Source organism: Enhydra lutris, unplaced genomic scaffold (genome assembly GCF_002288905.1).
Source record: "Enhydra lutris kenyoni isolate GAN:26980312 unplaced genomic scaffold, ASM228890v2 scaffoldscaffold7, whole genome shotgun sequence".
Taxonomy (NCBI): Eukaryota; Metazoa; Chordata; class Mammalia; order Carnivora; family Mustelidae; genus Enhydra; species Enhydra lutris.
Window position 1 is genome coordinate 12,486,342 of NW_019154091.1, and position 12,734 is coordinate 12,499,075.

Genomic DNA, 12,734 nt, shown 5'->3' on the forward strand with positions numbered 1-12,734 from the left:
CATAATTAGAGAAATCATTCAAGAAATTCTCAAAACCAAAGATCTGTTTCAAGGTGCTTTGCTCTCATCAAGCTGAACAGAGAAGTTAGACATCTTTAAGTGACAGCTACTCTAATTAAATCACACTCATTAAAATGGTTTATTTTATATATTGGCCATTTCTATATGTATTCTAATTAAAACTTTTTAAATACTAATTCATGGGAAATATATTTTGATTACTATAATTGGTAAACTTGTCAAGAAGAAAACAGAAAAATGTATGTTTGAAAGAAGTTGTATGAAATGATTAAATTTGTAAGAAGTTGTATGCATTATTACGAAGGGACTAAATCATAATCACATTTAAAATCGTCATTTCTATAAAGTTAAGCTCAGATGTTCCACTTCTGATTGTCAGGCTCCAGGGACAGGAATAGCCAATAAAACTTCATGTTAAAGTCACTCTGTCTGGATAGGCATATTGGCTTTACCATCAGATACAGTATGCTGGTTTTAGGAGAGTTTATTACAGTAAGATATAACTTCTATAGCTTGTTTTAACTTTTTAGCAAAACTCTTAAGTATAGATGACTGATAAATCTAAATATAGACCTAGATTGTATGCAGAGATATATACATATATGTATTTGGGCTTTCTATCAACATTTCTGTTCTAAGGTACAGGGGATGTATTTGTGAACAAGACAAAGCACATTCCCACAGAGCTTCTATTCTACTCATAGAGAAAGACAACAAATATATAAACAAATAATGTAAAAATGATGAAGGGGAAGGATGTTACTTAGTTAATATGGTCAGAGAAGTTCTGTAAGGAGGTAACACTTGAATTCAGACCTAAATGTTGAAAAAGATTCAGTCATGCGGATGATTCCCAGAAAGAATGATTTCAAAATGGAAAAAGTAAATGATACAGAATGCAGTTACAGGTGTCATTGCACTGAGGAAGCTTCGACTGGTTTCAAATTCTTTTAGCAAGTATGCAGTCATATTTAACCTTAGCTCCGTCTTTCAAGAAAAATGTATCCTCAGGCTATGATTACAAAAACCCCAATAAAACCTATCACTGTCACTTTCCACCATGGTTTTGTAGCAGATACTATTTTGAATGTCTGGTTAATTCAATTGTTACCCTCTATGGCCTCCGCAAAGGTGGTCATTTGACACAGCTCTGGCCAATAGAATATAAAAAAACAAAAACAAAAACAAAAACTGAATGGGACTTCCTAGAAGCTTTTTGTTTTTCTGAGCAAATGGCTTTTGCTCAATTGCAGTTATATCATGAGGTGAGGCACATGAGAAAAAGCCAAGTGAATCATGGAGATTCTGGATGCTACTAAGCTGCGGAACAATCACCGTTAGTGATCAATGTCCAGATTTCATATTATCTGTAAATAAATCTTCATTCAAACTATTATTATTTGCATGTTCTCTTACTTTGAGCTGAGGCATTCCTAACTGATATGAGCATGTATTGTGCTCTGACCTTGATCATATTCTTGATGTCTTCTATTCATTCTTCCTTGCTATGCCCTCACTTCAATGAAAAAATTTCTTTTTCAGTGAAGGGGAACTAAAATCTTGGAGAAAAGATTAAACTTTATGTTTTTTATGCATACTCAGGTTGGATGCTTAATACTATTTTGTTATCAATGTTTTAAAATTTTTATTTATTGAAACACTTCCTTCATATTGATTTCTACAAAGAAAAAATAAGAATCACTTATTTTAGGTATTTTTCATAAGTGAAACATTAATTAACTCTTAGAACTGAAACATATAAATTATCATCTTCCAAAATTTTGTGGATTATAAAATCAGAGCTAGGAAATCCCTTCTCTAGAGTTCATGAAGTGATGCCTTAGATGGAGTTTCTCATGTCTCTTGTGATCATTCTGTTTTCACACAAATTATTCAAGAGAGATGACTGAGTCTTGAAAGGGAAGAAGGAAGTGAGTCATTCTTTCTATACCTGCAGAGAATAAATAAGTCACTGAATTTAGCATCTTGATTTGTTTTCGCAAAGCATTGACTTTCTTATTTTTTATATGTATATTAGAAAATAAAGCCAAATAGCCAATTATATTAACATTCACTTTACCTGTTAAATTATTATTATTTTTTATAAAATTTCACTTATTTATTTGACACAGAGAGAGAGATCACAAGTAGGCAGAGAGGCAGGCAGAGAGAGAGGGGAAGCAGGCTCCCTGCTGAGCAGAAAGCCGGATGCAATGCTCAATCCCCCTCCCAGGACCCTGGGATCACGATCACGACCCGAGCTGAAGGCAGAGGCTTTAACCCACTGAGCCACCCAGGCGCCCCAACCTGTTAAGTTATTTTTTAAAGATTTGAAAAATTTCCCAGTTTTATCAAATTTAGTTATTTTATATGTCTTCTATTTGGAAATTATTGTTAATAAAGGTTACTAAAACAAAATATTTTAAGCATATTTCCGTATTCTAAGTTTGTTAGATAAAGTAAGAGGAGACCCAGTGGTGAAAGAATAATGCATTGGTGAGTCAGAAATACGAAGGTCAGGCTCTTTTTTTTTTTTTTTTTTTTAAAGCAACCTCAGACAAATGGTTCCACCCTTTTAAACTTGTGTTACACATGATCATTTGATTTGTCTTCTACCACCTGTACTCATCCAACGACATTAATTTTGAACCTAGAGGAACTCAATGCCTCTGTAGAAGAAAATTAGAGATATATATTTATATGACATAGTCACTTCTTTTAGGCATTTTTAATCTGAGTAATTACAGAGTTGAGTGAATAAATAGAGTATATGTAAAGCAGTCTATGTTTTATTTTATGAGTGGTACTTACTAAAATATAGGAAATCATAAAGATCTTTTGCAGGTAGGTGATCAGGAAAAATTTCACAAAAGAAGTATATTTTGAGCTTTGGCCTTGATGCGTTTGAAAGCATTGGGAGCATGGATTCTAGAGTAAGACTTTTTCTGTTCAGTTCAGCTCATCTGGAATGTATGCCTACTTATTTGCTGACATAACGATACCTATTTTAGAGGGCTGGTGAAAGCTTGAAGAATTTTGTATATGGAAAATCTTAGAACAGTGTGCCTTATGCTGTATGTGCTTAAAAATGTTAACCAGCATTTAACAGGAGGAGAGGTATGAGAAGTATGGTGAACACCCTGAACAAGAGAAACCTCAAGAGAAGGTATCATTAGGAAGACTCCGTTGACCTACTGTGGTAGTTTCCTAAGGCTGCTGTGACTCGTTAGACAAACTGGGTGACGTACAATGAGAGACACTTACTTTTTCATAGTCCTGAAGGCCATAAGTCTGATATCAAGGTGTCAGTAGGGTCATACTCCATGCAAAGGCTTTAGGGGAAAATCCTTTCTTCCTTCTTCCAGGTTCTGGTGGCTCCTGATGTTTCCTGGTTTGGATAATTCCAACCTCTGCCTCCATTTTCACAAGGCTTTCTCCCATGTTTTCTCCCTGTCTCTTCTCTTATAGGGACACTTGTTATTGGATTTAGGGCCACTCTAATGCAGGATGACCTCATCTTGAGATCCTTAATTACATCTGCAAAGATCATTTTTCCAAATAAGGTGACTTTCACAGATTCCGAGTAGACCTATCTTTTAAGGGGTTGCCATTCAGCTAAATACACCCACTTATAGAAATTTAAAAGTATGTACAGGGGAGCTTTAGAATAGAGCTAGAAAAGTAAGAAGTGGCTTCCAGTAACTGGACACAAGGTTAATCGTTTTATAGACATTGGAGATCTATTGAAAACTTGAGGGACAAGATGAGGGCTGCAATTTGGAAAGATTAAGCTAGTGGCAGGGTGCAAAATTTGCTGAATAGGGAAAAAAGGAAGATATATGTAAGGAAGCTCACAAGGAGTTAAGACTTTGTCCAGTGTCATGACTCTGGAAACTAGAAAAAATATTTTGAGGCAAAAATTTAAGGACTTTGGTGAAAAATTGTTTTGGAGTGGTTAATATGGGAAAACGTAAGGTATCCTTTCAGATTTAAGAGTTGGTTACTCAGAAAATACTCATAACATTTTCAAAAGGAAAATTAAGCGCAGAGAGGGAACTATGGTGAGAAGTGATTCACATTTTTGTGGGGCATATTGAATTTGTGTTTGGGATTCAGGACTATAACCCAGAAAAGAATGACTTGAGGTAGAGATTTAAGAATCATTTTATAATTATGATTCATGAAACAATGAGATTAGATAATGTTCCTCAGAAAGTTTATAGCCAAAGGCTTTGAGAAACTTTGTTCAGAGGTAGTCCTTAAAATGCCATATATGGTAATGTTATTTGGGAACCTGGCTAACAAAAGAGAGAAACTGTAATTTAAGTCTTATCCAACCATTCTGCCAAAACTCATCCATATAAGACAAATATAACAACTTGCCTCCCTATTCCATCTTTATTAAACAAATGGCCTAACTTCAATCAGCTATAATGACTCCAGTGACTATGGTATCTGGTCATCTCAGCAAAGGCTCAGCAAAAGCATTCTGTCAACATTTTGGGTCATTTCAATCCATCATCTTGATAAACGTCAAGCCCGGCCAAAAAAAAATTTTTTTTTCTGTTCTCTTCACCAACATACTTGCTTTCTCTTTCTTGCAGATCGAAAATATTAATTTGCCATACTAATATGACAGCTGATACAAACTTTAGAACATCTTTCAGTATTAATAGTACCGGGATATGCTTTGCCAATAGAGTAATATTTCTTTTATTAAAGAAAATCTACTCTTGTATTTACTACATTGTTGTCTAAAAGCTGTATCAGAGATTTTTTAAAAAGTTATAATCTATAGAAAGGAAAGCCATCAGCAAATAATAGATAACAAATAATATATAGTACATTACTAACTAAAACAATGTCATTGGGTTGGCAGAATAGGGGACAGGAAAGTCGAAGGAAGTTTAGCAAAAAGAGGTAGAGATGCAAGAAAATCTGCAGGATGGACATTTAGCAGGAGCATAGTCAGAAAGGACTGTCTCTATATAGCGTTTCTCAAAGTGTGATTTTTGGGGGGACCACTAGGGCTTGATGAAAAAGTAGATATCTGGACCCTAATTCTGAAGATTGTTATTCTTTTTCGGAGGGATTCCTGTTGGTTCTGCCACTGTGGAAACATTACTCTAAAAGCCCTTTAGGAGAATCCAGTGAAGAACCCTGGGCTAACCAATAGGCAGTGAGAGCTGGGCTGCCTCTCCTGCCCTCAGGTCATTCTCCACTGAGGGAGTGGCTTGCCATGATGGGAAGCAGAATCTCCTTTCAGGCTGCAGTCACCCTAAAAAAAGGTTAAATAAGCTTTACCTCCAAAGCCAACCAGCTGATCCTAATAACGCTCTCCAATTGCCCCCACAGCTCATCTGAAGTCTGAAAATCCTTCGGTAAATGAAATTCTTTAACCCCACAAAGAGATAGGGAACTGTTTAAAATGAATATGTCTTCTCTGTGGATGACCAACTGCTGTCAAAGCATGAGTTAGATTGTGTATTGTGTGAAATGAAGAAAAATAAGCTTACATTTTGATAGAGAGATCTGGAAGACAACAGATGACTAACTTAGTAAATAGGGGGAAAAATGGGCAATAGGAAGAGACATAGGTTCCACTTTGGAATTTTATGCTGTAGAAAGGATGTTGATTCTTCTGCACTCTCTGGTTCCCATCCTATGAAGAGGAGATTTTTTCACCCTTATCAGGGGTACCGCAAGGATTAAATGTGATAGTGTTGTCCTGGCATACTCTAGGTGTTCAATGAAAAAAATATATATATATATTTTCTTTCCTGGACTTCAGAAATGTTCTATCCTTAAAAGGGGACAAATTATTTAGAAAGTAGAGAAGAATACCATGTAATCACAGTTTAAAGTCTTCACATTTTGCTCAAGATATGCCATGCAAATGCAACATGGAAAATGGCAGGTAGAGAGGAGCTGACTGAAACTTTAGATATAACCTACTCCCATGCATGAGCATCGTGACCTGGTTTTCCTGTGTCACCCAGGAGGAGATATGGGATAAACAATTTTAGAATGAAGGTCCTGACTCAAGCATCAAGCATTTTACTTTTTTTAAAATTTATTTTTAAGTTAGTGTGAGGTTTGAACCATGACCCTGAGGCCAAGAATCACATGCTCTACTGACTGAGCCAACCAGGTTCCCCCTAACACAAGCATTTTAAAAGCCAGTCTCAACACTTTTTTTTTTTTTTAACTCCTGTCCCACTAACTTTTTGATCCTTGGACTTCTAAATCATGCTCCTCATCTAGAATATTAGACCAGGCGACTCTTTCTTACCCAAATGCATTGAATTCCTTGTGCCCTTCCCTCAGTTTTACAACCACTCTCTCCATTCTCATGGGTAGAGGGGGTTTTATTGAATTCAAATGAAATGCTTTACAAACCAAAGGTCCTACAATTCTGTGAAAAATGGGATCTTGGCAACAAATGAGTTGGTTTTTTTTTTCCCTTAGATTTTTAAAGCCTGAACTATTTGTCTCACAAGCTTTATGGTTTACTTTTAATAAGGCTGGTTTTATGGGAAGAAAGTTTTGATCCAAATGTATCTCTATAAACTGGTCGAGATGCCCAGTTTTTGCCTTTGCCCCCAGCCAAGTGCAGTATTTGAAATAAAATGTTTCAACCACTGGAGGTCATTAAATCCCATAAGAGTTTTAAAAGGGTTTAGTTGTTTGTGAATATAATACATCAAAATGTCCAAAATATATTTAAGAGTGTTTTCTCGAGTTGTTGTTGTATGTAGTTGGCCATAATTTAAAATGAATGTAATGGTCAACCATTGGGCAACTTAACTGTAAAGGAGAAGGCATAGTGTTATGAGAGTTTACAATAGGGAACACTGATCTACTTCTGGGAATTTTACAAGTCCTCTCAAGAAAGTGTTGATTGAATGGGAATCTAAAATATGAGTCAACTCCTATATAGGGTTGGAAGTTTCCGTAGAGAATAAGCCACATGGACATAGTCCTGAGGTGGGAAGGAGCATATTACATGCTAATTGATCTGAAAGAAGTTGGACAGAGGAATAATAACAGTGCTGACCAGGAAAAGATAGGCAAGAAGAACGAGCATATGCATCTTTGTAAGGCACAAGATACATTTTGGTCTTTCTCTTAACATTTTGGTCACTGAAAGGTTTCAAGCAGGAAACAGATGTGATCAAATTTGTATTTTAAAAATGCTACTCTACGGTACTGAAAGAAGATTGATTGGAAGGGCAAAAGTAGACAGAGGGAGACTAAGTAAGGAGTCTTTGCAGGATCCATGAGCTAGCATGAAGGGTATAGGTGAGGGGAGTCCTGAGTGAAATTATCGGGTAGTGATAACATTCATACTTTGAATGCTGAGAAGTGAGTGACTTTTAGATACATTTATAATATAATTTGAATTCAAAATTGATTGGAGGAATGAGAGATGGATATTTCAATGATAACACTCAAGTTTTGGCTTCTAGCTTGCTCTTCTGATGGATGGATGGATAAGGGTTTTGACTCTTGTATACATATAAGTATATATAGCTCAATGATTCATAGGTAGATAGGTTTTGCATTTGGGTAGTACTAATCCAAACTCGCTAGCAGAAAGGAACATAGTATAAGCTTGTAGAGGTGAACTTTGTAGCTTAGGATCGGGAATCTTCTCTTCTGTTCATGAGGAGCTGACATTCCATTCAGCAAGTGCAAGAGGATATAAAAATCATAGTATGGTTAAATAATATGTTTCTGCCTTTTGTGACATAAATGTCACGACATTTATGACCAGCGTTCCTTTTACTCAGTCTCAACCAAATATATTCAAAGTTCAAAACAACACTTGTGTCAGTGAGGCAGGATAAGAAAATAATTAGCATATGGATTTTAGGACACTTACTATTGATGTACAAATCCCCGTTTTGACATTAGGACTTTGGACAATTTATAAACTTCTTTGTATGGCTGTTTTCTATTAAAACAATGTAAAAAATACTAAAATGAAACTTTCTTCATGGAGTTGTTGAGAGAAATAAATGTGGTAATATGTGTAAAGTGCTTAAGATCACTTTAGACCTACTGGTCGCTACTCTACTACTCAGTGTTGTGACAATATTAACAGCCTCGTACATGACACTAAGATCTAGACCATAGGTATTGTTTTAGAATATATCCAGCTACACTAAGCAGAGCTGAAGGAGGACAAATTTTCAGAGTGGAAGTTATGATATCCATTTTTGGCATATTTATTTCTAGCTGACCGTGAGGCATCCAAGTGAATATTGTGAGACGTCTGTGAGATATACTGTCTGGCATTTGGAAGAGATCTGGGATAGTGATAGAAATTAATGATAACAATACAAAGGGAAAAGGAAACCACCGATGTGGATGAACTCACTCCTGGAGGAAGTATGCAGTGATGTTGCACTTTGTGTTTCCTAGGAAACAGGCTCTATAGTGAGAATTAGCAGGCAGTTTATTAGAGAGAACTCTTAGGATCAAAAAAGTATTAAAGAAAAAGAGTCCAGAATGAACAGTGTGAGAAGTTGGACTATGATGAAATATAAAAGGCCTCAGGTCACATCACGGGGATGTTAAAACCAGAACAGAATTTCAGAGTTGTCCAAAAGTTAGGAAGGTTTCAGGCCTTTGTAGTCCTGTGTTGACCAGTCATTAAATGAAGTCTCTTCCAACACATCAGGGCTCTCCATCCATCCCTCACAGCTGGGAGAATGGGTGCTATCATGCTGGATTTGGGAAGCAAGTGACAGCATCCACCACAAGCGAAGGAAAAAAAGGTGTTAAGACCCTGATGATCTCCCACTTTTTAAAAATCCAGGAGGTGAAGACAATCCAGGAAAGTAGAATTAGAATGGAGGGTAGGTCAGACAAGCAATCGGTCATTAGTAAATATATTTCAGTGAACAGTGAACAAAACAATTTCTATCCTAAAAAAATTCACACACTAGGGAAATATTCTCCAAAAATGTGGTTAGAATTAGAGAGGAATTAGAATCAATACTGCACTTCAGTCCTCTTCATAAAGATCTTTTGGGCAGACCCGATAATTTACTTTTCTTTTTCTCCCTCAAAATCAACCTTGTTTTTTAACAGAAAAATTGGGAAGATCTTTAGAAAAATCCCTTTATACCCCTCATATATTCTCCCCTATTGTTAACCTCTTATATTAATATAATGTTTGTTCCAACAGACAAACCAATGTTGATACATTATATTAACTTTAAAGTGCATACTTTATTAGATACCTTTAATTTTTCCCTCAAGTCTTTTATCTGTTCCAGAATGCTGCACTAAACATAATTGTTACATCTCCTTATCATCTTCTTGGCTATGAATGTTCCTCAGATTTTCTCTTTCAATTACTTTTACAATTTTGAGGAACACTGGTAAAGTACTATAAACTATATACAATATAAAGTACTATATACAATGCACTGACAATTGCACACTTAAAATTTATCTGATGTTGTTCTCATAAGTAGACTGAGGTTACGGGTTTAGGAAATGACAATGAAAGAGAGTGATTTCAATTTACATCACATATTAAGGATACATACTGTCAATATGACTTATGACTTTTGATGTTGACCTTGATCACCTGGCTGAGGTAGTTCTATCAGGTTTCTTCACCACAAAATTACTTTTTCCCCCTTTTCCATACTGTACTTATTGGAAAGAAGTTACTATTCTGTCACCAATTTAAACACATATCTCCATTAGGCCAGAGTATCTACATAAGTTATTCGGAATTCTTAAGCACGGAAGATTTGTCTGTTCTCTCCTGTTTTAATACATTATTCAGTCATTTGTTTATATCAGTATAAATTCGTGGGTATTTATTTTATACTTTGGGTTATAATCTAATACTCTTCTATTATGTTTGTTCAAAGTGTCTTAGTGTGGTCCCTGGGAGTTCTTTCAGTTGTCTTCTAGACCTTTGACATTGTCATCAATCTAGGTTTTATTGTTTGTTCTTTTTTAGCACTTTCTTACTTTCTGGCACTATGGGAAGCTCTGGGCTCACCTTTTTTGCCCCAGGTGAAGAAGCAGTCAGTTCTCTGAGGATCCATGTTTCCTTTTATTGGAGAATAGCATCAGACACCAAGATCTCTGTGCTAGGTGTGCTCATTGCTTCTGGGACATCACTTCTTTTAGGTACACTTTACTGACAGAACAAGAAAATATATGTTTATGTGAACCTGTGTGTATGCACATATTTATGAATAATTTTGTATGCAACCATATGTATTTAAAACTATTAAGCCAATTATGAGTTCTTCCTGTTCTCTTTAATTCTATTCCATCACTACATGAATCATTCTAGTCTCTTCACCTTGCTTACCTGTAAATTTTCACTCCAATAGGGAGAAACCTGGCTCCTACTATCCACTATCCATTTATTTAATTGTTCAACTCAAATAAACATATGTAGCAGTATCAGAATTGTTAATGTGTACCCCCCATGCACATTTTCTGAACAAGCTTCTCAGATGCTTCTTGTACATATCAAGATTTTAGCCACATTGAATAAATAATTTCTGAATCTAATTATATACACTTCTTTCTTCCTTCATAAGATTAAAAATTGTCTTCTTAAAAGGATCATAATTTTGCATTTTTTGGTATTTTAAATATTTAATACTAAGCATTAAAATTAAATGTAGTCTACATTAACTATAACTTGGAAACCAATCAGTAATAAAAGGGGGTAAATAGCCATAGCAACAATCACAATAATAATTTTTTTTCTGCATTTCATCTCTTTTTGTTAATAACAAGTAATAGATTTCTCATTTTGAACGTAATTAGGTGATATTATTCACCTCTGCACACTCTCCTTATTAATAGAAGTAAATGTAATTCATTAGGAAATATAAAAGTGAGCAGTTCACTGCCTCACAGAAGAAATACTTGAGTCAATCCTTAGGATTTAGCAAGTCATGACCTACATAAACTAGCTTAAGGAGAACAAAAGGCTGAGGTGGTTTAGATTAAGGCTGTCCCATGGGAACTCAAGGGAGGAAGCAGGCAAGTTCTGACATGAGGGACTTCAATGCCATGTTGACTTTTGTTCTCACATCTCTGTTCTTCTTTGTGTACATTCTTTATTTTTCTCTCTGGCCTCTCTGGTTCATATGTTTCATAAAAGATGGTTATTCTATGCTTCCTGTACTTGTGCTTTAGTGGTTCAGTCATCCAAAACAACATTCTTTTCCATGTGCACATTCTCAGTCAGGAATTGAGTGGTGTCTGATTGAATCCCCCAAGGCTATAAGCGAAAGGGGTGCACTGGGCAACATGGCTGCCAAGGCTGATCCTTGTGAAGGAACCAAGGTAAAGAAATGGTGGCTGTGACTGGGCACTATCTCCAAAGGCGTCCGCTACAAAGCTTAATAAGACATTGAACATGTAATTGTGTTCATTAGTAAAGTAACACTTCTACCTGAATTAAAACGATCGGCTGATTTCTATTTTTTGAAGGTTAGTAGGTCTAATTGCCTGAACCATTTCTCTGGTATATTATTTTGTCTAGTACCTTTTTATTTAATTTCTATCATACTAAATTCATTTATTCTTGATTAGTCATATCCAAAGTTACCCTCTCCACAGTCACTGAATTGCTATTCCCAAACATCTATCTGGGAGTGAGAACTGTTGCTCTCAGAGTTCCCATAAACTAAAAAATTGCCCAGTATGATTCCTCATTATGTGCCTTATCCCAAAGGATAAACTCCCCAGCCTTCCCATGCTTCTCAAAGCTCACATTCTCTACTCCCAGAACATTTACTGATCATAAAATTGCCATTATTCTAATACCTTGGAGATTCAGAGAACGCAGCTAAACTCAACGAGTATCTAAAAAGAATAAAATAAAGGTTAACTCAGACACAGCACAGTATCTATGCAAATATATTTTAGAATTACTTTTCTCACTAGAAGCAATGTTTTGTAATTGAATCCCTCAAGTGAGAGAAGAATTAACCTGAGTGGTTTACAAGTTAAAGTACACTTTTTAAGAGTTACTGAAATGTGAGAAACACATATACTTTTCCACAAAATGATTTAAAAAAAAAAAAAAAACAACTATCAAAAGAGTGGAAACTTACCTCCTTATCTCCCACTTGACTTAAAAAAGAACGGAGTGCTGTAGAAGTTATATAATGTGTTCTTATATGCCTAAAAAAAAGAGAGAGAGAGAGATCTCTTCACTTTTCACCACCTTTCCTTTCTTTAATTTCTAGAGTTTACCCAGTTCCCAGTCAAGTAAGACAGCATACTTACTAACAGACAACAGAGCTTCATTGTTAAACCACAAAGGCCCGGTTTCTTGATGGCAGATACACAGTGCACAGTAATACATTCTTAAAGAACATGTTGGCTCTAAAATGTTTTATTGTTGAGCCTTCAGGTTGCTAACATTATTTTGGGCCCTTGGATACCACTAAGACTTGTCCATTTAATATCAATTCATTTATTAATTTGACTATTTTTATTTTTTTAGAGTTTTATTTATTTATTTGACAGACAGAGATCACAAGTAGGCAGAGAGGCAGGCAGAGAGAGAGGAAGGGAAGCAGGCTCCCTGCTGAGCAGAGAGCACCAGGCAGGGCTTGATCCCAGGACCCTGAGATGTGACCTGAGCTGAAGGCAGAGGCTTTAACCCATGGAGCCACCCAGGGGCCCCATTAATTTGACTATTTTTAAGG

The 12,734-nt window shown here is 35.8% G+C and overlaps 1 long non-coding RNA gene across 1 annotated transcript; it reads right to left on the reverse strand.

Annotated features, from left to right (window-relative positions):
- Positions 1 to 3,345: 3,345 nt before the first annotated feature.
- Positions 3,346 to 12,267, reverse strand: LOC111141994. The gene is made up of 3 exons (XR_002640232.1): positions 12,135 to 12,267; positions 10,052 to 10,192; positions 3,346 to 3,409 (listed from the first exon to the last, which is right to left on the reverse strand). It is a non-coding gene; the product is annotated as an uncharacterized LOC111141994 (long non-coding RNA).
- Positions 12,268 to 12,734: the final 467 nt, after the last annotated feature.